At 40.0% G+C, this 23,571-nt stretch overlaps 1 long non-coding RNA gene across 1 annotated transcript in view; it reads left to right on the top strand.

Annotated features, from left to right (window-relative positions):
- The first annotated feature begins 1,288 nt into the window (after nt 1-1,288).
- The window catches only part of LOC146866421 (uncharacterized), a 262,209-nt gene continuing 239,926 nt past the window's right edge, over nt 1,289-23,571 (top strand). Inside the window, exon 1 of the long non-coding RNA XR_014971113.1 lies at nt 1,289-1,346. This is a non-coding gene — a long non-coding RNA (uncharacterized LOC146866421). The remainder of the gene's footprint in view (nt 1,347-23,571) is intronic.

Here is a 23,571-nt window from a genome sequence, read left to right as displayed (position 1 = left end):
TGGCGATGTAATCCAGCGATGAAGTAAATCGCGCTAAGTGCGATTTGCGATAATTATCGCCTCTCCTTGATAATATGCCCCTTACTTTACTACTCTTAAATGCCCTTTGTGAATACTGAAAGTCGTAACGTTAGACTTTCCTCTCAGTCCTGCCTTTGTGAATCGGCCCGTAATTTGTTCCCATCACTAAAAGATTGCATTGAGTAATGCCTTTTTTTGTGCTATCCTCATCATATTAGCTTTAGTTCTTATTCGCGTTGAGGTTGCATAGGTCATTTTCTAGTAATTGCTTGACAGAACATGGATCTGGCTCTGAAGTTCCTTCACGTTGATGCACTCGGTCTCTCTAAGTATGAGGATTTTTCACACAGAATGTGGGACAGGGACTGCTTATTGCTTCCAGGCAAAGGTTCAGGTCGGGGCTTGCTCGCAGGAAAATATTAGAAAATGTTGTGAACCATTTGGAGCACAGCCCCCCTCATACATTTTCCAGAATCCGTAGTGTAGGGAACGTTTTAAAATCTGAGCAGAGGTCTGCACGAATGGCTTTGGCATTCGAGGTCCGAATGGTGAATAAGTGGATGTTATTAACTTGTCTGATATAGAAAACGATTAATCCTAGCTAGCGCTTGCTTTTATATGAAGGTGATGACCTCCCAGGACCAATATAGTCTTCCGTTTTGTTCTTCCAGAATGCCACTGGCGAGAGTATAAAATGCTCATTAAATGATCCATCCATCACTTATGTTCTGTGGCCTGATAATGGACGAACTGTTGCCGCGGGAATCTATTTGTTAAAGAACATGTCTGGAGCGCCATCTAGTGGAATATTTTAATTACCTAGAGTTCTTAATAACAATCAATTGCTGAGCCTTAGAAAATGGGATACAGCATTGGAATGAGCTCCCAGTCTTGTGCTCGATCCACGAACTCTTTTGCATAGGCACGTTTAAGTTAAATGAGCAAATTACTTGTAATAAGTGAATGGTGTCTCACTACGGAGGAGACAAAAGTGTAATTGTATAGTTGAAAAGGCATTTTTGCATGCGTCTTTCACTGCACACTTTGTACGGTAATCTACCATTACTTCGCCGCCACTACTACGACTTACCATTACTATGCATTTTTTACTTAGCAGAATCTTTTACTTCGCATGCTTTAAGTTTGCATGCTTCTACTTCGCATATACCGTTACTTAGCAAAGTAAATTCCTTTGCTGACTATTCACATCGTTGTTTGGAAAAGGAGGCGCTTCCGTTTCCAAACAACTACGTGCAGCTCTGACAACGCCTGAAGCAGGAGAAGAGGGGAAGCACGGTGAAGCGAGGGACCATGAGGAGAGAAAGGTAAGTGGGGCACTGTAGTTTTTGGGGTCGTGCAGGGGGTTGTCTTTTAGGTTTTAGGGTTGTATTTATATGTAGTGTAGAGTAGTGTATTTGGGTTTATGGTAGTGGTCGTACAGGGGGTTCTCTTTTAGGTTTTAGGGTTGTGTTTATGTAGTGTAGAGTAGTGTATTTGGGTTTAGGGTAGTGGTCGTGCAGGGAGTTGTCTTTTAGGCTTTAGGGTTGTGTTTATGTAGTGTGGAGTAGTGTATTTGGGTTTAGGGTAGTGGTCATGCAGGGGGTTGTCTTTTAGGTTTTAGGGTTGTGTTTATGTAGTGTGGAGTAGTGTATTTGGGTTTATGGTAGTGGTCGTGCAGGGGTTGTCTTTTAGGTTGTAGGGTTGTGTTTATGTAGTGTAGAGTAGTGTATTTAGGTTTAGGGTAGTGTTGTGGTGCAGGGGGTTTTCTTTTAGGTTTTAGGGTTTTGTTTATGTAGTGTAGAGTAGTGTATTTGAGTTTAGGGTAGTGGTCATGCAGGGGGTTGCCTTTTAGGGTGTAGGGCTGTGTTTATGTAGAGTAGAGTAGTGTATTTGGGTTTAGGGTAGTGTTGTGGTGTTTGTGTAGTGTAGGGTAGTGTTTTAGGATAGTGTAGTGGTGTTTGGGTAGTGTAGGGTAATGTAGTGTATGAGGGTAAGGGTAAAAGAGTAAAAAATGCATAGAAGTTGTATACTTTGTACTATACTGCGAAGTAAATGCATATTTAGTACTTTTAAATGTATTTGCAAACTAAAAGCATGCGCAGTTGAATCTTGCATAGTAATGGTGTTTGCGATGTAAAAACATTGTAGTAAAAACTTGCGAAGTAATGGTCTGCTAAGTAACATCATATATTCCTTTGTACAGTCCCTAATGCTTACATTACTTACCGGTAATGGCATTACGCTGAGTCCTATTCCCTCGCTTTCATTCGTTACATAGGAGGCAGCCCTACTTCATCAGACCAATCATACACTGTTTCCTATATTAAAAATCCTCTCCCTCCCTCCACGCCTCCTGTCAGTAATCAAACATCTTAAGCAACTCATATGTCAGTTGTGCATACTGGGAGGGTGGAAGGGACTATGAATTAAAGCGAGGGAGTAGGACTCAGTGTAATGCCATTACCAGTAAGTAATGTAGGCATTACACTATTTTCCCTCCCTCACTTTCCTTCATTACATATGAGATGTACCAAGCTCTGAAAAGAGATAAAACTGACATAGACATAAATGCTAAATCACAAAATGTATTTGAAACTGAATATTCCTCCCTCTATTCCTTCATAGAGGATAGAATCTTATTACCAAAAACATCATCAATATCCCCCCAAACTAAACTGCTTCACAAAGGTAGAGGAATCCGACTATGTAGCTGCCCTACAAATCTCTTGCAGGAATGCACTGTGTAACTCTGCTACCGTAGAAGCCATGCTGCATGTAGATTTGTCATGGACGTGCAAAGGGGCAGGCTTATCCTCCACCTCATAAGCCTTCCCAATCAAGGTTTTAATCTACCTACTCCTAGCGATGAGGTCGGAGTTCCCTCTGCGTGCAAGAGTGCCCACCTCTTGGGGCAGAGTGCAGCATTGCAGGCTAGGCCTTGCTGCCATGTGCATTGTAATAGATACACAGATGATGGGCAGACTGCAGAGCAAATCAAACATTCAACCCCAATCAAGAGATCTGGGTTAAATCCATCATAGTTTTGCTCAGCAAGCCACCCCAGTTTGGACCCAGCTATATGTAAATTAGTCTTGACCCTGTGCCTCATGGGAACAGTCCAGCTCAAACTGCCAAGCCAGATACTCCCTGGACCAGAAACAAGCATCCTGGGACTGATTTCGGAACATTACCCCTCACCAGCCAGACTAGCTTGAATCCAGTGACAAATTGAACCAGTGACCCATGTCTGGGCATACCCATCCCACTCGGGGTGACAAATGCAAAAATAACAATTGATGGACAGAATGCTTATCAATGTCAAACATTCACCCCAGTACATTAGGTTAGGTTTGAGGTTTATAGGGGATTCTGGGCCAAAGTGAAAATAATGGGGGAAAACAAAGGACAAATGAGTAGAGATGAGGCAAAGAAAAAGTTTCCCTGTCATGGGTGCGGAAATTTGGGGCATTGGAAAAACAAGTGTAAAAATATTCATAATAATAATGGCCCAAATCAAAATTTAAATCCACAGACGCAGAATGAGGTGATAATGAGTCAACCGCAGCAGGTTGTAAATCTACAGAGTCAGTTGCCACCTGCCCCTATGCCCAATTTTGTGAACAAGGCCAAGTACAGTGCGGACACCGGATTTCTAGGAGGAAGTGGTAATAAAAAATCTGTAACATCACAATTTCGTTTACAGGACCATTATTTTGATGACAGCGACCAATGATTGTGCCTGAGGGGGGAGGAAAAGGAGTGCGTACTTGGCGCATCCTTACCGGTAGATCAGTCAGGTCCATATATTGATGGTAAAGTAGAAGGAAAAGGTATTATACTTTTGTTGGACGCTGGTGCTACCTGTTCTACTGTGAGAACAGCAGACATCCCAAACCTACCCCTCTCATGAGAAGCTATCCAAGTAGTGGGCATTTTAAATAGACAGATTAGAACCCCTATTACAGAACCAACGGAGGTACGCATTGGCAATTACAGGGAAATGCATAAATTTGTGGTGTGTGACTCCAGTCCCATAAACTTATTAGGAAGAGATCTACTGTGCAAAATGAACTGCACAATATTTTGCACGCCGGACGGTGTTGCAATTCAAACCCCAGATGAAGACAGAGTCTACAAAATTATGTTAGCTAAACAAGGCACAGAGGTAGACGAGATGTATTCCTTGATGACAAAAGACGATTTACCAGATGAGATCAAAACAACAGTAAATCCTGATGTGTGGCTTTTTACAGGAAAGGAAGTAGGGTTAATGGCAAATGTAGTGTAGACCCAGTGAAAGTAACTGTGAAGGAAGGTGCAGTGTATCCAAACACTCGACAATACAAAATGAGCCTTGAAGTTATAGCTGGTGTTGCAGTAGAAATTTATCGAATGTTCGAACAAGGCATTCTAAAAGAAATAATGAGCAGTCCCAGTAATTCACCTATAATTGGCATTAAGAAACCAAGTGGGAAATATAGAATAGTTCAAGATTTGAGAAAGATTAACAAGATTGTTGTACCTTGTTGCCCTGTAGTGCCCAACCCATCAGTAATTCTGTAGCAGATACCATGGAAGACAGGATGGTTTACTGTAATTGATCTATGCCATGCCTTTTTCTCCATTCCATTCCATCCTAATAGCCAGTATTTATTTTCTTTCAAATTTGAGGATCTTGTTTTAGTCTGGAATCGCATTTCACAAGGGTATACTGAAAGTCCTTCGATTTTTAATCAAATATTGAAAAAGTGCTTAGAAACCTTAGTGCTACCCAGGAGATCAGTACTGGTACAATATATTGACGACTTGTTAGTCGCGTCTAAGACAAGAGATGACTGTGTTACTGTTTCAGTTGCCTTGTTAAATCATTTGGCTGATGGTGAACATAAAGTGTCCCCAGAATAATTGCACTTTTGCAAACCCAGAGTCAAATATCTAGGACACCAAATAGAACGCGGAGTAAGGAAAGTGACCTAGGAAAGAATACAAATAATAAGACAAATGCAATTGCCGCAAACCCAGAGAGAAATAAGAATGTTCCTTGGGGTTGTGGGATACTGTAGACAGTGGATTGTAGGGATTTCTCTGCTGGCCAAATCTCTAATACAAATGACCAAGAAACGAGCAAAATATCCTCTAGAATGGGATGATGAAAGTATGGAAGCATTTGTGAAATTACGGAAGTGTTTATGTGAAGCCCCTGCTTTAGGTATGCCAGATTATTCAAAAGAATTCACACTGTTTTGTTGTGAAAGAGGAAGTTGTGCACTCTCAGTTTTGACACAGAGACATGGTTTGATGTGACGTCCAGTGGCATACTTCTCTGCTACTTTGGACCCTGTAGCATCAGCTTTACCTGGTTGTTTAAAAGCAGTAGCTGCAACCTGTATGAGTCTGGAACAAAGCGAATCAATTATGATGGGACATCCTGTAAAGGTGCATGTTCCACATTCAATTGAGATTCTTTTAACAAGAAATCAAACTCAGTATCTTACTCCTAGTCGGATGACTAAGTACGAAAGAATCATATTGGGTACTGAAAACGTGGCAATAGTCAGGTGTACTGTACTTAATCCTGCCACCTTATTACCAGATGTATGTGGAGAAGAGTTGAGAGATGAAGTCGAGCACAACTGTTCGGATGTGACTGAACTGCGCACCAAACCCCGTCCTGACATACTGGAAGAACCTTTGAAGAATGCTGAACATGAGCTGTTGATAGATGGCTCGTGTACGCGCCATGAGGAGGGAGGACTAAGTGCTGCTTACTCTGTATGTATATTGGCTGGAATAGTCGAAGCAACCTATTTACCAGGAGTCAAATCTGCACAAGTAGCCGAATTGATAGTTTTGATTAAAGCTTGCAAAATTGGGAAAAATTGGAAAGCAACCATTTTTACTGATAGCCAGTATGGTTACGGGGTTGTGCATGCTTTTGGCCAGCTTTGGATGTAGAGGGATTTCTTGACTTCTTCAGGATCCCCAATTAAAAATTGAAAATTCGTAAAAGAACTGCTTGAAGCAATACAATTACCAAAAGAAGTGGCAATGGTCAAGTGTGCCGCACATCAGTCAGGAGATGATTATGTGACAGTCGGTAATAGGTATGCCGACCAGGTAGCCCAATACTGTGCCAGAAATAAATTGGCGGTAAACAAGAAAATCGAAAAAAGTGAAATTAGCTGCCAACTTATGCTACTCTCAGGAATGGAAACATGAGAAGAAGTAAGACAACTACAAGATGAGGTAGAAGTGAGAGAAAGAGAAGAATGGGTAAAAGTAGGGTGCAAAAAGAGGTCAGAAGATGATGTGTGGGTTTATATAGATTGCAGGCCAGTAATGCCAGACTGTATGCTTTCACAATTGGCTAGGATGTTTCATGGAGATGCCCATATAGGCAGGGATGCTATGATCAGACTCTTTAGGCAGGATTGGTTTAATCCAAGGTTCAGGAATGTATCAGAGAGTCTATGCCAGAGATGTTTAATCTGTCAACAAATGAATCCAGGCAGAAAAACAATGGTCAGTATGGGAAGAATTAGAAAAGCAGAAGGTCCATTTGTAAGGCTTCAAATAGATTTCATACAATTACCACCTTGCAGAGGTTTGAAGTATGTACTTGTCATAGTTTGTTTATTCTCACGGTGGATGGAAGCATACCCTACTAGAATAAATGACAGTATTACAGTTGCCAAACTATTGTTGAGAGAACTGATTCCGCGGTTCGGTTTTTCAGTAACTTTGGAATCAGATAGAGTGTCTCATTTTAATAATGAAATAATTTGACTAATCTGTGAAGCATTTAAAATTGAACAAAAACTGCACTGTGCATATCGCCCAGAGGATTCTGGAGTGGTAGAACGAATGAATGGCACTATAAAAACAAGTCTGACAAAGGTATGTGCATCCACCCCACTGGAGTGGCCTGATGCTTTACCTCTTGTTCTGATGGGATTCAGAAGCATTCCTGACAAGAATGCAGGATTGAGTCCCCATGAAATACTCATGGGAAGAGCAATGAGGCAAGCATGTGTACCAGGACACAAACTGTTGAATATATCTGATGATTTGGTATTGGACTATTGCAAAGAACTGGCTGACCTAGTGCGTTCTATCTCTCACCAGGTTGGAGAGGACGCAGTTGCCAGGCAGCCAAATCAAGCACATGATCTGAATCCCGTTGACTGGGTGTTGGTGAAGAATCACACTCGAGAGTCGTGCTTAGCACCCAGGTGGGAAAAACCACATCAGGTTATATTGGTTACAACAACAGCAGTGAAATGTACAGGCTTGCCTAACTGGATTCATGCAAGCCATACTAAGAGAGTACCAGCACCTGATGAGGAAGGACCCCAACTGACTCAAGCAGTTGAGGCTGCAGAAGGTTGTGCAGCTGAAGGATCTAGAGTATCAGATCCTGAAGTAGCTGAACAAGAACAACCGAGCATAAGTCAGGATGACTGGATATAAGTGGTTGACATACCTGAAGTAATTGTGAGAACAAGAAGCCAAACCAGGTTAGAGAGACAGGAGAATAGAGAGGACCAGATAGGTATGGAAGAACAAGCTCAGGAAAGTGAAAATACAACTGTTGGAGAACCTGAGCAGGATCAGACAAAGCGAGAACAATCTACTCAGACAAAGGTGGATGAAACCATTCATGAGTCTCAGAAGGGACAGATAGGTCTATAGAACACGTTCAGGCTGCAGGAAACCAAAGTGCAGTAAGACCGGAGCAGGACTAGTTAGGAGAAGAAGAACAAGTTCAGGTAGAAGAAGAGAAAATCGAAATAAAACCTGAACAGGGTCAGGCCAGGGAAGAAGAACGCGTCCAGGCAGAAAATGACGTTACAGAAATAAGCCCTGGACAAGGTCAGACAGAGAGGGATTCTGAAAATGAAAATAATCAGATTGTTTCACAACTTAATGAAAATAAAAGAACACTCGAAGAAAGTGACAGTTTGGTTCAAGTAAAAAAGGTCAGGAGGGGTGATAACTGGCCGTGTGATGTTAAAAGGTTAAACCATCCTTTCAAAACAATAAATGAAGAACCTGAACAGGTAAACAAAATTTCTAGTCAGTCTGGGATATCTGCTGATTAGCCCAAACGAAAAAGTCAAAGATTAAAAGTATTGAACAATAAGTTCAAGGGTCCTGAATGGACATATGTAATTCTTGAAGAATTTGAGAATCTAGTTTTAAATTAAGAAAGTGATGAAGAAATAAATGCAGAACAGATTGTCGAAGAAGAGAGACCAACCTGAAAAATTCCCCAAGAATTTATAGTTCATAAATAATTCGAAATAAAGAAGAGAAGTCTTCTTAGGCCAAAATGGCTGATGATAGGGCTGCTGGAAAACCAAAACAAAATTGTGTAAAAAGATGTTGTAGTATATGCATATGTAGTATATTTTTGGTACTCATAATTTGGTTACTACTAACAGTAGCCATTGCCTATTTGATGGTTACAAAAGAAAAGAATAACACAAACACACATGAAAGGGTAGCTAACATTAAAGGAGACAGAGTAGCATTAGATGCACCAGATGAGTCTAAGACCAAAAGAGACAGAGTAGATTTAGGAGCTCCAGATGAGTTAGATTTACACCACGCAGTGACAAATATTGACACTGCTTTAAATGTATTTACAAAGTTATTAGTGCACTACGTGGACACTATGGAAGTTAGTGATTGTTATGTGTGTATGAAATTACCTGCATCAGTAGCAGAAGGTGTAACATATCATCATATTCCATTAACCCATGGTATTTCTTGTAGTATTTTAGCAAGTTTGTTTTATAGAACAGGAAAGTTACAATATTACTATTCTAATGTAGATGTGATTTTTTCGGAGGTTTCTATGCGAAAAAGCATGAACCCAGTTCTTAGTACTAAGGATGCACAGTTTATGGGAGAATATTTTCTAACTATCAAAACAATAGATATAGCTGAAGCACACAAGCACAATTTAACATGTAAATTACACGAAGAAGAAAATATATTTTTGAATTTAGTTGAGCAAAGGAGACAGAACTTCCAAAGAAGGGCTTCCGAACCGAAACCTCAAATACCTCAATGGGCTGAGAAAGAAGACATTTATACAACTGGCAAAACTCATGCTGCTATGTCCTTGGACTTTGAAAAGAAAGGGACGATCTGCCTCCATAGATTAAAGACTGAATATAACAATGCATTTATTGGTTCCAGTGAATGTGAACATAATTTCTTAGTTATTGGGGGATGCGGACTTAAAGGTGGAACAGATCCAGCATTTCCTGGCGTTTACTACGTGTGTGACAATAAAGCCTATTTCAGGTTGCCTGCTCATTGGTACTGGAGTTGCTATATTGGAATAGTATTCCCAAAGGAGTCCCATGTGAAAAGAATCACTGGAATCAATGAAGACGCAACAGAACTAACACATACTAAGAGAGCTAGTCTTTCAGAAATAGTAGGTGATATATTTAGTGTATTGATACCTTCAGTGGGAGTAATTCTGAATTCACGAAAAATGTGTCAGCTGTCTACAGTAGTTGATCGGTTATCAGCTGACACTGCTGGAGGATTTGTGATGATCAACACATTGCAAAATCGACTTGCTCTTGATATATTATTGGTAGATGAGGGCGGAGTCTGTAAAATGCGGAAAGCGCAACATTGTTGCACTTACATTCCAGACAGAAGTGTTGAAATTGGAGGATATATTAAAAATATTACAAAATATGAGGAAGATTTGAAACCACTGGAAGTTGACAGTGTATGGAAACAATTAACAAATAGTATCACTACCATAGGGAGCTGGTTTTCTATCATAGGTAAGAGCATTATAGGCCAAATAATACTGCCAATATTTGGAATAACACTATTGGTCTTAGCAATAATGATATGGTTCAAATGTTGTAAGAAAATAAAGAGATATGAAGTGACCGAAAAGGGGAAGAGAGGAAAGTATGATGAGATACAATTAGAAGAAATGAAAGGAGATCTATATAAAAAGGTGAGGAGTTTACAGTATAGTAACGAAAAGAAGAAAATGAAAAGGTTGAGGAAGGAATTGAGATGTGTTAAAGTTGGCATCTGATTAGGTGGTGGGAAATTAGTGATGGCATAAAACGCCACCTGAAAGGGGATTGATGGAGCAAGGACTCGTATAAAAGAGACTTGCTTTGATGCAATCCTCTCAAAATAACTTGTAATACCATAATAATTATGTTTGTAAATACTAACATGCATTACAGTTCGTACATTTAAGCTGAGGGGAAGCTTGCATGTGTATCGTACTAACAAGTTTCACAACTTAATGAAAATAAAAGAACACTCGAAGAAAGTGACAGTTCGGTTCAAGTAAAAAAGGTCAGGAGGGGTGATAACTGGCCATGTGATGTTAAAAGGTTAAACCATCCTTTCAAAACAATAAATGAAGAACCTGAACAGGTAAACAAAATTTCTAGTCAGTCTGGGATATCTGCTGATTAGCCCAAACGAAAAAGTCAAAGATTAAAAGTATTGAACAATAAGTTCAAGGGTCCTGAATGGACATATGTAATTCTTGAAGAATTTGAGAATCTAGTTTTAAATTAAGAAAGTGATGAAGAAATAAATGCAGAACAGATTGTCGAAGAAGAGAGACCAACCTGAAAAATTCCCCAAGAATTTATAGTTCATAAATAATTCGAAATAAAGAAGAGAAGTCTTCTTAGGCCAAAATGGCTGATGATAGGGCTGCTGGAAAACCAAAACAAAATTGTGTAAAAAGATGTTGTAGTATATGCATATGTAGTATATTTTTGGTACTCATAATTTGGTTACTACTAACAGTAGCCATTGCCAATTTGATGGTTACAAAAGAAAAGAATAACATAAACACACATGAAAGGGTAGCTAACATTAAAGGAGACAGAGTAGCATTAGATGCACCAGATGAGTCTAAGACCAAAAGAGACAGAGTAGATTGAGGAGCTCCAGATGAGTTAGATTTACACCACGCAGTGACAAATATTGACACTGCTTTAAATGTATTTACAAAGTTATTAGTGCACTACGTGGACACTATGGAAGTTAGTGATTGTTATGTGTGTATGAAATTACCTGCATCAGTAGCAGAAGGTGTAACATATCATCATATTCCATTAACCTATGGTATTTCTTGTAGTATTTTGGCAAGTTTGTTTTATAGAACAGGAAAGTTACAATATTACTATTCTAATGTAGATGTGATTTTTTCTGAGGTTTCTATGCGAAAAAGCATGAACCCAGTTCTTAGTACTAAGGATGCACAGTTTATGGGAGAATATTTTCTAACTATCAAAACAATAGATATAGCTGAAGCACACAAGCACAATTTAACATGTAAATTACACGAAGAAGAAAATATATTTTTGAATTTAGTTGAGCAAAGGAGACAGAACTTCCAAAGAAGGGCTTCCGAACCGAAACCTCAAATACCTCAATGGGCTGAGAAAGAAGACATTTATACAACTGGCAAAACTCATGCTGCTACGTCCTTGGACTTTGAAAAGAAAGGGACGATCTGCCTCCATAGATTAAAGACTGAATATAACAATGCATTTATTGGTTCCAGTGAATGTGAACATAATTTCTTAGTTATTGGGGGATGCGGATTTAAAGGTGAAACAGATCCAGCATTTCCTGGCGTTTACTACGTGTGTGACAATAAAGCCTATTTCAGGTTGCCTGCTCATTGGTACTGGAGCTGCTATATTGGAATAGTATTCCCAAAGGAGTCCCATGTGAAAAGAATCACTGGAATCAATGAAGACGCAACGGAACTAACACATACTAAGAGAGCTAGTTTTTCAGAAATAGTAGGTGATATATTTAGTGTATTGATACCTTCAGTGGGAGTAATTCTGAATTCACGAAAAATGTGTCAGCTGTCTACAGTAGTTGATCGGTTATCAGCTGACACTGCTGGAGGATTTTTGATGATCAACACATTGCAAAATCGACTTGCTCTTGATATATTATTGGTAGATGAGGGCGGAGTCTGTAAAATGCAGAAAGCACAACATTGTTGCACTTACATTCCAGACAAAAGTGTTGAAATTGGAGGATATATTAAAAATATTACAAAATATGAGGAAGATTTGAAACCACTGGAAGTTGACAGTGTATGGAAAAAATTAACAAATATTATCACTACCATAGGGAGCTGGTTTTCTATCATAGGTAAGAGCATTATAGGCCAAATAATACTGCCAATATTTGGAATAACACTATTGGTCTTAGCAATAATGATATGGTTCAAATGTTGTAAGAAAATAAAGAGATATGAAGTGACCGAAAAGAGGAAGAAAGGAAAGTATGATGAGATACAATTAGAAGAAATGAAAGGAGATCTATATAAAAAGGTGAGGAGTTTACAGTATAGTAACGAAAAGAAGAAAATGAAAAGGTTGAGGAAGGAATTGAGATGTGTTAAAGTTGGCATCTGATTAGGTGGTGGGAAATTAGTGATGGCATAAAACGCCACCTGAAAGGGGATTGATGGAGCAAGGACTCGTATAAAAGAGACTTGCTTGGATGCAATCCTCTCAAAAAACCTTGTAATACCATAATAATTATGTTTGTAAATACTAACATGCATTACAGTTCATACATTTAAGCTGAGGGGAAGCTTGCATATGTATCGTACTAACAAGTAACGGAGTGTGACTTAAAATGGCTGCTAACGCAGAATTCTGTACTGCGCATGCGTCAACTACATCTACGTAGTAATGGCGAGTTCTTGCTTGGAGGGAAATCTTTGCAGCTGCGCAATCACTTCTAAGATGGCCGCTTGAAACTCACATGTTAAAGCGCATGATTTTGCTGAAACTAAACCATGCAACTTTATTAAAATGCTAATGCGAAAGCTTTTTATAATTATATGGGATTAGAGTAGAGATAGGTGGTATACAGTGAAATCATTTTATTTTGATTTCTAACATGTTTCTTTGACTCTTTCTATTTAGTTCGTATTTGGGCCTCAGAGCAATTCTAAAGTCTCTACACCATGTGATACCCCACGCACACGCACTCGTAACCCGCCAGGAACCATGATGATGTTCTTGAACCTCAGACAAGGCCACGATCACAACATGTCCTGAGAAAGCAGTGGACATCCTGAATGATGAATGAGAACATTTTAAAATGTATTCTTTTTATTGATAAAGATGTGAAATGCGGGTGGGAAATAAAGCTTGGGAAAATAAATTAAGGGGTGGGAACACTGAACAATAGACTAAACAAAATTATTAAAACTTAGCATGGTGTGATGATCATCCCCCCTTTCCTACCCAATCAGAATTAGGAGTTTCATAAATTTGAAACACATAGGGATGGCACATGCCGTTAGAAAAGTATAATTGAGGTAGTTTAGTTAGTTAAAAAGGAGAGATGCTGATGGTGTAGCTGATGCTGCAGAGCTCGTGTTGCTGAGATGCAGAGAGACCGGGATGCTGTCCGAGAACTGAGCAAATATTGAAGAAGACTTGAATTGCAGACTTAGAGCCTAAACCCTAATTGATTAGAAGAACATCGCGGAAGAATCGGGGAGGGAAAGGTAAAGATCTAGAAGAAGATCGCAGAAGAATCGAGGAGGAAGATAGTGTCAGAGAGGGGTGCGATGCAGGAGTCGAATCTAGAAGAGGCCATAAATCCTGTCCTGAACCTTTGTCACCTGATCTGTCCCAGGGGACCCTTTCCAGCTCCTTGGCCAAGGGGTTGGTTTCCACACCATCCTAGGTAACTATAATTCTGTGTAGTATGTCATTGTACTGCTCTCTCTGTTTCTCCCTAGTCAGGTACTGTAATCGTAATAACATTGTTTATCGAATTTTCTGACGTAAATTTGATTTCCTTCCTTGGAGAAAACGGTGTACGAATTGTATTTGGGTTCTTGGCTCACATGAATTTAACTAGATAAATATTTAAAACTCTCCAGAGTCTGTGGTTATTTAAAGAGATTTTATTCTATGTCAATATTTGCCTACAATAGTTAACTAAAAGGTCAATTGACCAGAGGAAAGTACATTCGGTCGGAAAGGTTTAGAAAAGAAATGATAAGGTACATTCATCTTACAGGTATTAGTACAACAAATTGACCCCAGCGGTACTTTACTAGCTCATATGAATGTGTGTTTAATGGGCCCAGGTGAGTATGTGGTTTGTGAGTATCCCTAGCTGGTAACCCGCTGGATCACCTGGGACTAAAAACAAAGGTGACCCCCACTTGCAAAACCAGGTTGTTTTGCGATAGGTAATTTTGATGTCTCCACAATACATTTTGGGCCCTTGCTTGTCGTGAGTACTTGGGCAACCCACACACTTGAGGACCATTTTTATGGGGAGACCTAGGAAAACACTGGGTGGTGGGAAATTTGTGTCAGCCCATTGATCCCATATCTTTCCTAAACAGAAACGTGAGAAAAATTTGATTTTTGCAGCAAAATTTGAGGTTTGCAGGGGACTCTGGGTAAGAAAATGTTGGGGGATCCACTCAAGCCATACCTTTCTGTACTCCCCCAGTTGTCTTATTTTCAGAAATGTCTGCGTTTGGTAGGTTTCACTAGATGGCCGCTGAGCCCGGGGCCATAAACCTAGGTGACCCCCTTGTAAAACCAGGTCCTTTTGTGATTGGTAATTTTGTTGTCTCCGCAATACGATTTAGGTCCTACCCTACAGTGGGTACTTGGCCCACCCACACAAGTGAGGTACCATTTTTATCGGAAGACCTGGGGGTACACTGGGTCATGGGAAATTTGTGTCAGCCCGGTGATCCCACAACCTTCCCACACAGAAGTGTAAGAAAAAATTGTTGGTTTTTTTTAGCTAAATTTAAGGTTTGCAGGGTTTTCTGGGTAGGAAAACGTTTGGGGACCCACACAAGCCATACCTTCCTAGAATCCCCCAGGTGTCTAGTTGTTTTAGAAATGTGTGGGTTTGGTAGGTTTCCCTAGATTGCCGCCGAGCCCAGGGACAAAAACCCAGGTGACTCCCCTCCCCATTGGAAAACTAGGTTGTTTTGTGATTGGTAATTTTGATGTCTCCACAATACGTTTTGGGCCCTTCTCTGCTGTGGGCACTTGGCACACCCACACAAGCGAGGTACCATTTTTATCAATAAACTTTGGGGAATGCAGTGTGGGTGGAAGATTGTGGATCCACGTAGATTCCAGAACTTTCCATTTCAGAAATGTGAGGAAAATGTGTCTGTTTTGACAAAGTTTGGGGTTTGCAAGGTATTCTGGGTAGCAGAACCCGGTGAGAGCCGCACAAGTCACCCCATCCTGGATTCCACTGGGTGTCTAGTTTATAAGAATGTATATGTTGCTAGGTTTCCCTAGGTGCTGGCTGAGTTAGGGTTCAAAATCCACAGCTATGCGCATTGCAAAAAAGTGGTCAGTTTTCAATGGGAAAATGTTATGTGTCCACGTTGTGTTTTGGGACGTTTCCTGTTGTGAGCACTAAACCTACCCACAAAAGTGAGGTACCTTTTTTATCGGAAGACTTTGGGGAATGCGGAGTGGGTGGAAGGTTGTGGATCCATGCAGACTCCAGAACTTTTCATCACAGAAATGTGAGGCAAACGTGTTTTTTTGACAAAGTTTGAGGTTTGCAATTGATTCTGGGTGACAGAACTTGGTGAGGGCCACACAAGTCACCCCATCCTGGATTCCCCTGGGTGTTTAGCTTTAAAAATGTTAAAAGTTTGCTAGGTTTCCCTAGGTGCTGGCTGAAATGGGTTCGAAATCCACAGCTAGACACATTACAAAAAAGGGTCAGTTTTCACTGGGAAAATGTGGTGTCCACATTGCATTTTGGGCCGTTTCCTGTAGCTGACACTAGACCTACCCACACAAGTGAGGTACCTTTTTTATCTGGAGACTTTGGGGAAAACAGGGTGGATAGAAGTTTGTGGATCCACATAGATTCCAGAACTTTCCATTTCAGAAATATGAGGACAATGTGTTTGTTTTGAGAAAGTTTGTCGTTTGCAAGGGACTCTGGGTAACAGAACCTGGCGGGAGCCGCACAAGTCACCGGCCGAGCTAAGGTTCAAAATCCACAGCTAGGCATATTGCAAAATATGGTTCAGTTATCACTGGAAAAATGTGATGTGTCCACGTTGCGTTTTGGGCTATTTCCTGTCATGGGCACTAGGCCTACCCACACAAGGGAGATAGAATTTTTATTGGGAGATTTTGAGGAACACAGAATAGTGAAACAAGTGTTATTTGCATTTCTGCCTTCCAAATGTACGACAATTTGTAAAAAAAGAAGTCATTTTGAAAATACTTTTATGTGTACCCACAATTTTGGTGATGTGCAAATAACCACTGCTTTTAAACTCTAAACTTTTACTCACATTTAAGAAATATATAGGCTACCTTGGTACCTATTTTTCACTCTTTATGTTTTACCAAATTAATTGCTATGTGCCCAGTACACAGTGAAAAACCATTGCAAGATGCAGCTGTTATTGGCTCTGGGTCCCTCAGGTTCTTGGTGAACCTACATGCCCTATATATCCCCACAACCAGAAGTATCCAACGGATGTAACTGTATATTGCTTTAAAAAATCTATCATACTTAGAAGAAGTTACAGGTTAAAACGTTGGTACAACTGGCTGCTTTTTTAACTCAATTTCAATATTTTTTATTTTTAACTGTAAGTTTCTATAAAAAAACATTGAAGGTTCTACTCCTTGCAGAATCCACGTAGTGTCAACTCTTTGGATATTTATAGCTTTCCAGGATTTATTATTGCTTTCACACCCATTTCTACTACTAACTGGAAGGAGGTTGAAAGCACACAAAAAAAGCAAAAATAGGCTACGTCCCAGTAAAATGCCAAAACTGTGGTGAAGATTTTGGTTTTCTGACAAAAGCCTGCCTGTACCTGAAAGCTGGGTAAATGGTCATGTCAGCATTACAAACCCTTTTTGATGCCATTTGCAGGCAAATAGGCAGACACTTTCTTCTGCAGCACCTTTTCCCCAATTTCCCCCCCCCAAAACAAAATGTTGCTCTATTTTGGCTAATTTCTGGGTCCCCTCCAGGGGAATCCACAAACCCTGGATACCTTTAAATTTCTCCAGATGTTGGAAGAAAAGAACGCAAATCTGGTGTGGATACCTTATGTGGACAAAACTACCCCAAATATGCAAAAAAAAAGGCTTAGCACGCTGGGGAGGCCTAGCAGCAAAAGGGTTAAAATATATGAAATCATAATAAAGTCCAGATAAATACAACAGTCCTTTATTTATACATATCATAACAGATTCTAACAAGAACAGAAATGGGAGAATAATAAAATAATAATAATATAATAAATAGAATAGAATAATAAAAAGCAAGCGTTAGATGTCAAATGATCCTGTTCTATTCCCAGTACATTATTTTCTTAGTCATGATTACTTTACCACTAAAGTTGCACTGCTCTTCAGTTAACTAATTATTGCAAATATTATTATCTGAGCTATAAAGGAGAAAACAAGTGGGCCCCCAATGGAGAGAGCAATATCATGGTATGGCTAGACAATAATCTTGCTGATTATGAAGAGGAGGTTTTTTGGGCCATCCTCCACTTATAAATCCAATACTTCATTTGACTCCATAGTTAAAAACCCAGTCTACTTCTCCATTGTGCCAGTCATTAAAATCATAGACAGTCCTTTTGCTTTTTATGGGCTGTTTCGACAGAGCAGCAGTCATCAGAAAATTACGTGAGAATCAGGAGAGGAGCTTTGACACTGCCTACGTGTTGGGAACCAGGTGTAAATGTTTGGATTGGGCAGATGTTGTACACTCCCATAAAAAAGGGCTTGCCGTCAACACAGCTGTGATCTTTTTGTTTATGTATCCAGCTGTCTGACCTTGAACTTTCAACTGCACACACATGACATTTTAATTATATTAATGTTCCTTAGCTAACTAAATGATTTATGGTGTTTTCCTCTAACAGCAGCATAGATGGGAGGAGGACAGCCACAAAGTTACATTGATTTTTAGGCCTGCCTTGCAAGGGCATCTGCTACCTGTTCTTATGTTATCAACCAAAAAGACCTTGCAGAGTCCTAATGTGGAGGGGGCTTAGGCTCCACCCATATGCTCGTGTGCCTGAGTACAGGATTTGATTATGCTAAATTCCTGTGCTTCCACTAAAAAAGCTGCTTGTATAGATTTTTTTAGCTTGTGGCAATGTTTATACTCGAAGCAGCAGGACTGAGTTGGTTAGGATCAAGCCAATGATCATGGCTATAGGCCTGATCTGTTTATTATGAAACGTTATGATAAAGGCTCTAAGCCTGACATATTTATTGTGAAAAACATATGTTAAAGTCAATAGGCATTTAAGTGTGGCTCTTTATTGTTCGAAATTAAAGCCTACAGGTCGGTATTTTACTGCTTGGAATCTCACAGTCTACCACAGTGGGCAAAGCATTTGATGCTGGCCACTCCCACCGACGAACCCATTGGGGATTCAGAGGGGTTGTTTATTGTTTTGCAAGTGTCATTTTTTTTTTTTTTTTACATATTTCTAATTTTATAGCTGTATTAATGGTTGAAAGTTGATGTGCACTGGAATAGTCTGGTGTTGGGCAAAGTGTAAAGCCAATTTTAAAAGGTAACTCTAAATCAGTTGATTTGGAAAAACATGCCATATTTCTTAGGTTTGATCTGGTTTTATTATGAAATGTCATGACAAAGCCAGTAGGCCTGGCCTACTTATTGTGATCAGCATGTGTTAAAGTCAATAGGCATGTCAGGATGGATGGTTATTAAAGTATGCTAAAGTCTGTAGACAGGTGCTTTGTTGGGCAAAGGTTTTGGTGTTGGTGAGCTACCCACACAAACTGTGTTGGGATGGAACACATGCACTTCAATAATTCTTTTTAGGCCCTCTTAGGAGAGATAGTATTTTGGTTTGCCAACTGTAATTTTGTAAATATTTTTATTTTTATGACTGTATGTCAGAGGGTTGCCTTGTGGAAAGCTTGGGCTTAGCAGGATGGCCTCAGTTGGTTATGGTGACAAGCCAATGATAAAGCTGATATGTCTCATTGTTTATTAGAAAGAGTTATGATAAAGGCAGTAGGTTTGACATATCGATAGTGAAAAGCATATGATAAAGTCAATAGGCATTTAAGGGCAAATTGTTATTACTCTGAATTAAAAGTTATAGATAGATTTTTTGTTACATGGAATCTTGCAGATTACCTGAAGACAAGTTTTTGAGGGCTGGTTACTGCCCTCTGACAAACCATGAGTGTAGGAGACTTGCACTGTGAGAATCCTTACTAAGCCCTGGTAAGAGAGATAATATGTTGGTTTGCCCGATGGTTGAGTGTGTGAAAGCTCATGCTCGGTACAGTAGGCCTGAGTTGGTTATGGTGACAAGCCAATAATACCAGCTATAAGCTTGATTGGTGTGCAGAGAAATGTTATGCCCGATGTCATAGGTCTGGCCTGTTTATTATGAAAAGTTATTACAAAAGCCAGAAGGCCTGGTTTATTTATTGTGAAAAGAATATGGTAAAGCCAGTAGGCCTGTAACAGGATTGCAGTCATATTATGTTACAGGCCATTGAAAGTTATTTTGTCACATGTCATTTCACGGATTACCACCATAGGCATGGTTTATGGTGTTGGTCACCGACCTCGGCAAACACTGGAGTAGAATTTAACTGTGCTGATTCTTGTTAGGCCCTATTTAGAGGGTTCTGCACATTGTTCTGCCAACTGTAATTTTTCACTTATTTGTAATTTTATAAATGCATGCCTGATGGTTGCCAGCTTCTGCACAAAACCTAAGGCCTGGGCTGTATACAGTGTCCAACCATTCCTAAAGGGTAGATGCCTTATCAGTTCACTGGGAAAGGTTGTGCTAGATCCCTTAGGTGTGATCTCTGTATAATGACATTGTTGACAAAGAAATTAGGTCTTACTTACCTATCGTGAAAAGTATGTGTTAAAGGCAAACAGCTTTTAAGGGTCGATTGCTATTGTACTGTGCTTAAGCCTGCAGTCAGTAATTGTGTCTCTCCCAGATTGCTGAAATAGGCAAGGGTTTTGGTGCTGGTGAACCACCTGAACAAATCCTGTTGATAGATTATTTGCACTATAGTAATCCTTATTAGGCTCCATTAGTAGGAATTTTGCATTGCTTTGACAACTGTAATTTTGTAATTTTATTTATAGTGTACTTGGTTGTTGAATTGTGGGGAGACTTATAACCCAACAGAGTATTTCTGATTGCTTATAGTGACAAGCCAATTATATACATTATATGCTTGATTGTTTACAAGGAATAGTTACAATAAAGGCGGTTTGTCTGACATGTTGATTGTGAAAAGCATATGTTAAAGTCAATAGGCATTCATGGGTAGATTGTTATTACTTTGTATTAAAGCCTACAGATAGGTATTTTGTTACATGGACTCCCACGTTTAACCACACTAGTTAAGTATTTGGGTGCTGGTTACCTGACTGACGAAGCGTGGGTATAGAAGATTTGTACTGTCAGATTTCTTCTTAGGCCCTCTTAGGAGAGATGGTATTTTCTTTTGCCATCTGTAATTTTGTATACAATGTCATTTTATGACTGTATGCCCCTATGGTTGTCTTGAGGGAAAGCTGACACTCAGTACCTAAGGCCTCAGATGATTATGGTGTGATAAACAGCTACATGCCCGATTGGTTCACTAGGAAAAAATATTTCTATTGCCATAGGTATTGTGAGAAATTGTGTTGTTGGTTGAATGGGGTAGAAGCCCTGCTCAAGCAGCAGACTCAATCCCTGCCACAAAAGTCACTAACTTAAATTGTGCTTATACCTCTGGTAGCTTGGCACAAAAGCAGTCAGGCTTACCGTTGAGGCAATGCATAAGGTATTTATGCAGCATACAAAGAGTAATAAAGTAAAACATAACACAAGAAAAATTCAACACCAACTTAGAAAATTAAAGTAAATATTAATACATTATTTGACCCCAAGACAACACAAATCAAATCATTAGCACCAGTTATGGATTTTAAAAGTTTAAGGTGAAAACTAGCAACAAGAAGATCAAAGCATCTACAGCAGACATCTAGTTGAGCAAGACCGAGGCAAAGTCGAAAAATATGGCCAACAACGATGGAGCACAGAATGAATACACAAAGTGGATGGGGGCTCTGGACTTAGAACAAATTTGGTGGAAAAATGTCTGAGAAGAAAAATGTTCAGAGGGGCAAGGCTGCAGGTAGTGTACGAGGAAGAGGCATGGTTGTCGGGGAGCTGCTGGATGAAGTCACCATGAAGATTTCCATTTTCGGACATAGTCTCTGTTTTGGAAGTCAAAACCCTTCAGCGGGACGAAGCTTCAAGTTGTAGCCGATGAAGGCCGCACCACGCCAGATAGCACTTCTGCAAAGGACCGCTTAACAGTAGTTGTTGCTGTCGAGAAGAACATAACAGAAACAGCCGCGAAGTCTGGCCAACTGGTGATGCACGTTGGGCAGATTGAAGAGCACGTAGGTTCTGGTCTCCTCTCGGTTCTCAGAGCATTCTTTAGCCAAAAACATTTTAAGTCCCAAGTTTTGGATTTTGGCTATCTGGGCACCTTTTGCCCCACTTCCAAGGGTCCAGGACTGGAGAGGCACCCTTGGCGGGACATGGTCACTCAGGTTGGGTCCAGGTGCCGGTTCAAGATGGCTGGAACTTTTTCTGTCCCTAAGGCTCTGATCAAGAGGGCAAACAACTAGCCCTTTGAGTCACTCTGGTAATCCTGGGTTCAAGCAGTGGAACAGGGATCAAGCAGCAGGAAAGTCCTCCGAGGGTGCAAGGCAGGTTTCAGGCATCAGAGCAGTCCTTCCAGGAGCAGCAAAGCAGTCTTCTGAAGAACACAGCAGACTACACCACACGACCAGATAGTGAACTAAAGAATCAGTCTGAGTGTCCTATTTTTATACCTGGTGCCTTCTTTGAAGTTTCTAGGGATTCTCTTCGAAGTGCTTGGAATGTCCTGCCTCCTCTGTCCTGACCCCAGCCCGAATGGACTAGTGTGAAGTTATTTTTGTTAAGGCAGGGCACAGCCTATTGATCTGCAAGAGGTGCTGTGCCTAGCTCTGCCACCCCATCTAGTCAGTGATGGCTGATCCAGGCAGTCCTAAACCATTCATTGTGTGCCTGTCTAGGTGGAATATACAAAGTACAACAACCAACTACATCTAGTCATGTGACCCAGGAACAGACTGCAGGCACCAAATAGCTAGGGCAGGAAAATGCCAACTTTCTGAAAACTCAGAACACAAAACAATGAACCTGACTCTGTACTACCGTACACTCCTACTATATCTACTTCTACTCTTGACTTACAACCCCAGAGGGAAGCACCAAAAAGATATGTACCTTGACTGCAGAGTATGGGCAGGTCTGAGTTCCTTGAAGACTCTTTATTCTAAAAATGAAAAAACGACATTGTCCTCATTTAACAATGTATCCAAACAGGTAAAATGCATGAAGCACTTTAAAACACTATTAACAAGCGGACTTACTTTACCGCATCTTCACCAATTCAAAACTCTGTTGAGGGCCATCATAAATGTGGAACGTGTGCAGCTTGCGATTCAACCATTGAAGGTGTTGAATTTTCCCATAATGGTACCAATGGCGCCATTCAGAATTCACTAATTGTAAATCAAAAAACATAGTGTATGCAATTGTCTGCCAGTGTGCCTTATTATATATTGGCAAAACAAATCAATAAATAAATCAAAGGATCATGCAGCACCGCTCTAGGATTAAAAAGAAAGTGTTGACTGCCCCTATGGTGCAACACTTTATTGACAATTCACATACTGAGAAGGATTTTAAATGGACGGTTTTGTCTAGCTTTCAAACAAGTAAACGCTATTTTGACATTGATCTGCATTATTGAGAAAGGAAGCTTATCTCATTTTAAAATTTGAAAGTGGTGCCTCCACGGGATTGAATGGTATGGCTGAATTATCTAGAGTGTAAATCCCATAATGCAATTCTTGAGCATTTACAAAAAGACGGACTTTAGAGCATTTTGATTGGATAAAATCCCCTTTCCCATGAACAATAGCTCTCCAAACAGGAAGTGCTCTGGTTTGAGATGCCGAGTTGAGTCACAACCAGCATGGTGCACGAGTTGAATATTCCTTCTCGTTTTTGAGTGAAAAGTAAGTCAGTTTTGCCCCAGTGTTTGTTTGGTTAAAAATTACAATACTAAAAAACATACAACTGTATGCTTAAATGAACTTACGCTTGTACTTCTTATAGATAATACCCGTGAGGGGAAGCACGTCTGTATTTGAGCAAAAGGATAGTCCATTGCATCCAGAGTTTTGAATTGGTGAAGATGTGGTAAAGTAAGTCCACTTGTTAATAGTGTTTTAAAGTGCTTCATGCATTTTGCCTTTTTAGATACATTGTTAAATGAGGACAATATAGTTTTTTCATTTGTAGAATAAAGAGTCTTCAAGGAACTCAGTCCTGCCCATACCCTGCAGCAAAGGTACATATCTTTTTGGTGCTTC

This window comes from Triturus cristatus, chromosome 2_1 (assembly GCF_964204655.1).
Source record: "Triturus cristatus chromosome 2_1, aTriCri1.1, whole genome shotgun sequence".
Taxonomy (NCBI): Eukaryota; Metazoa; Chordata; class Amphibia; order Caudata; family Salamandridae; genus Triturus; species Triturus cristatus.
This window is presented reverse-complemented; position numbering and strand designations above follow the sequence as displayed.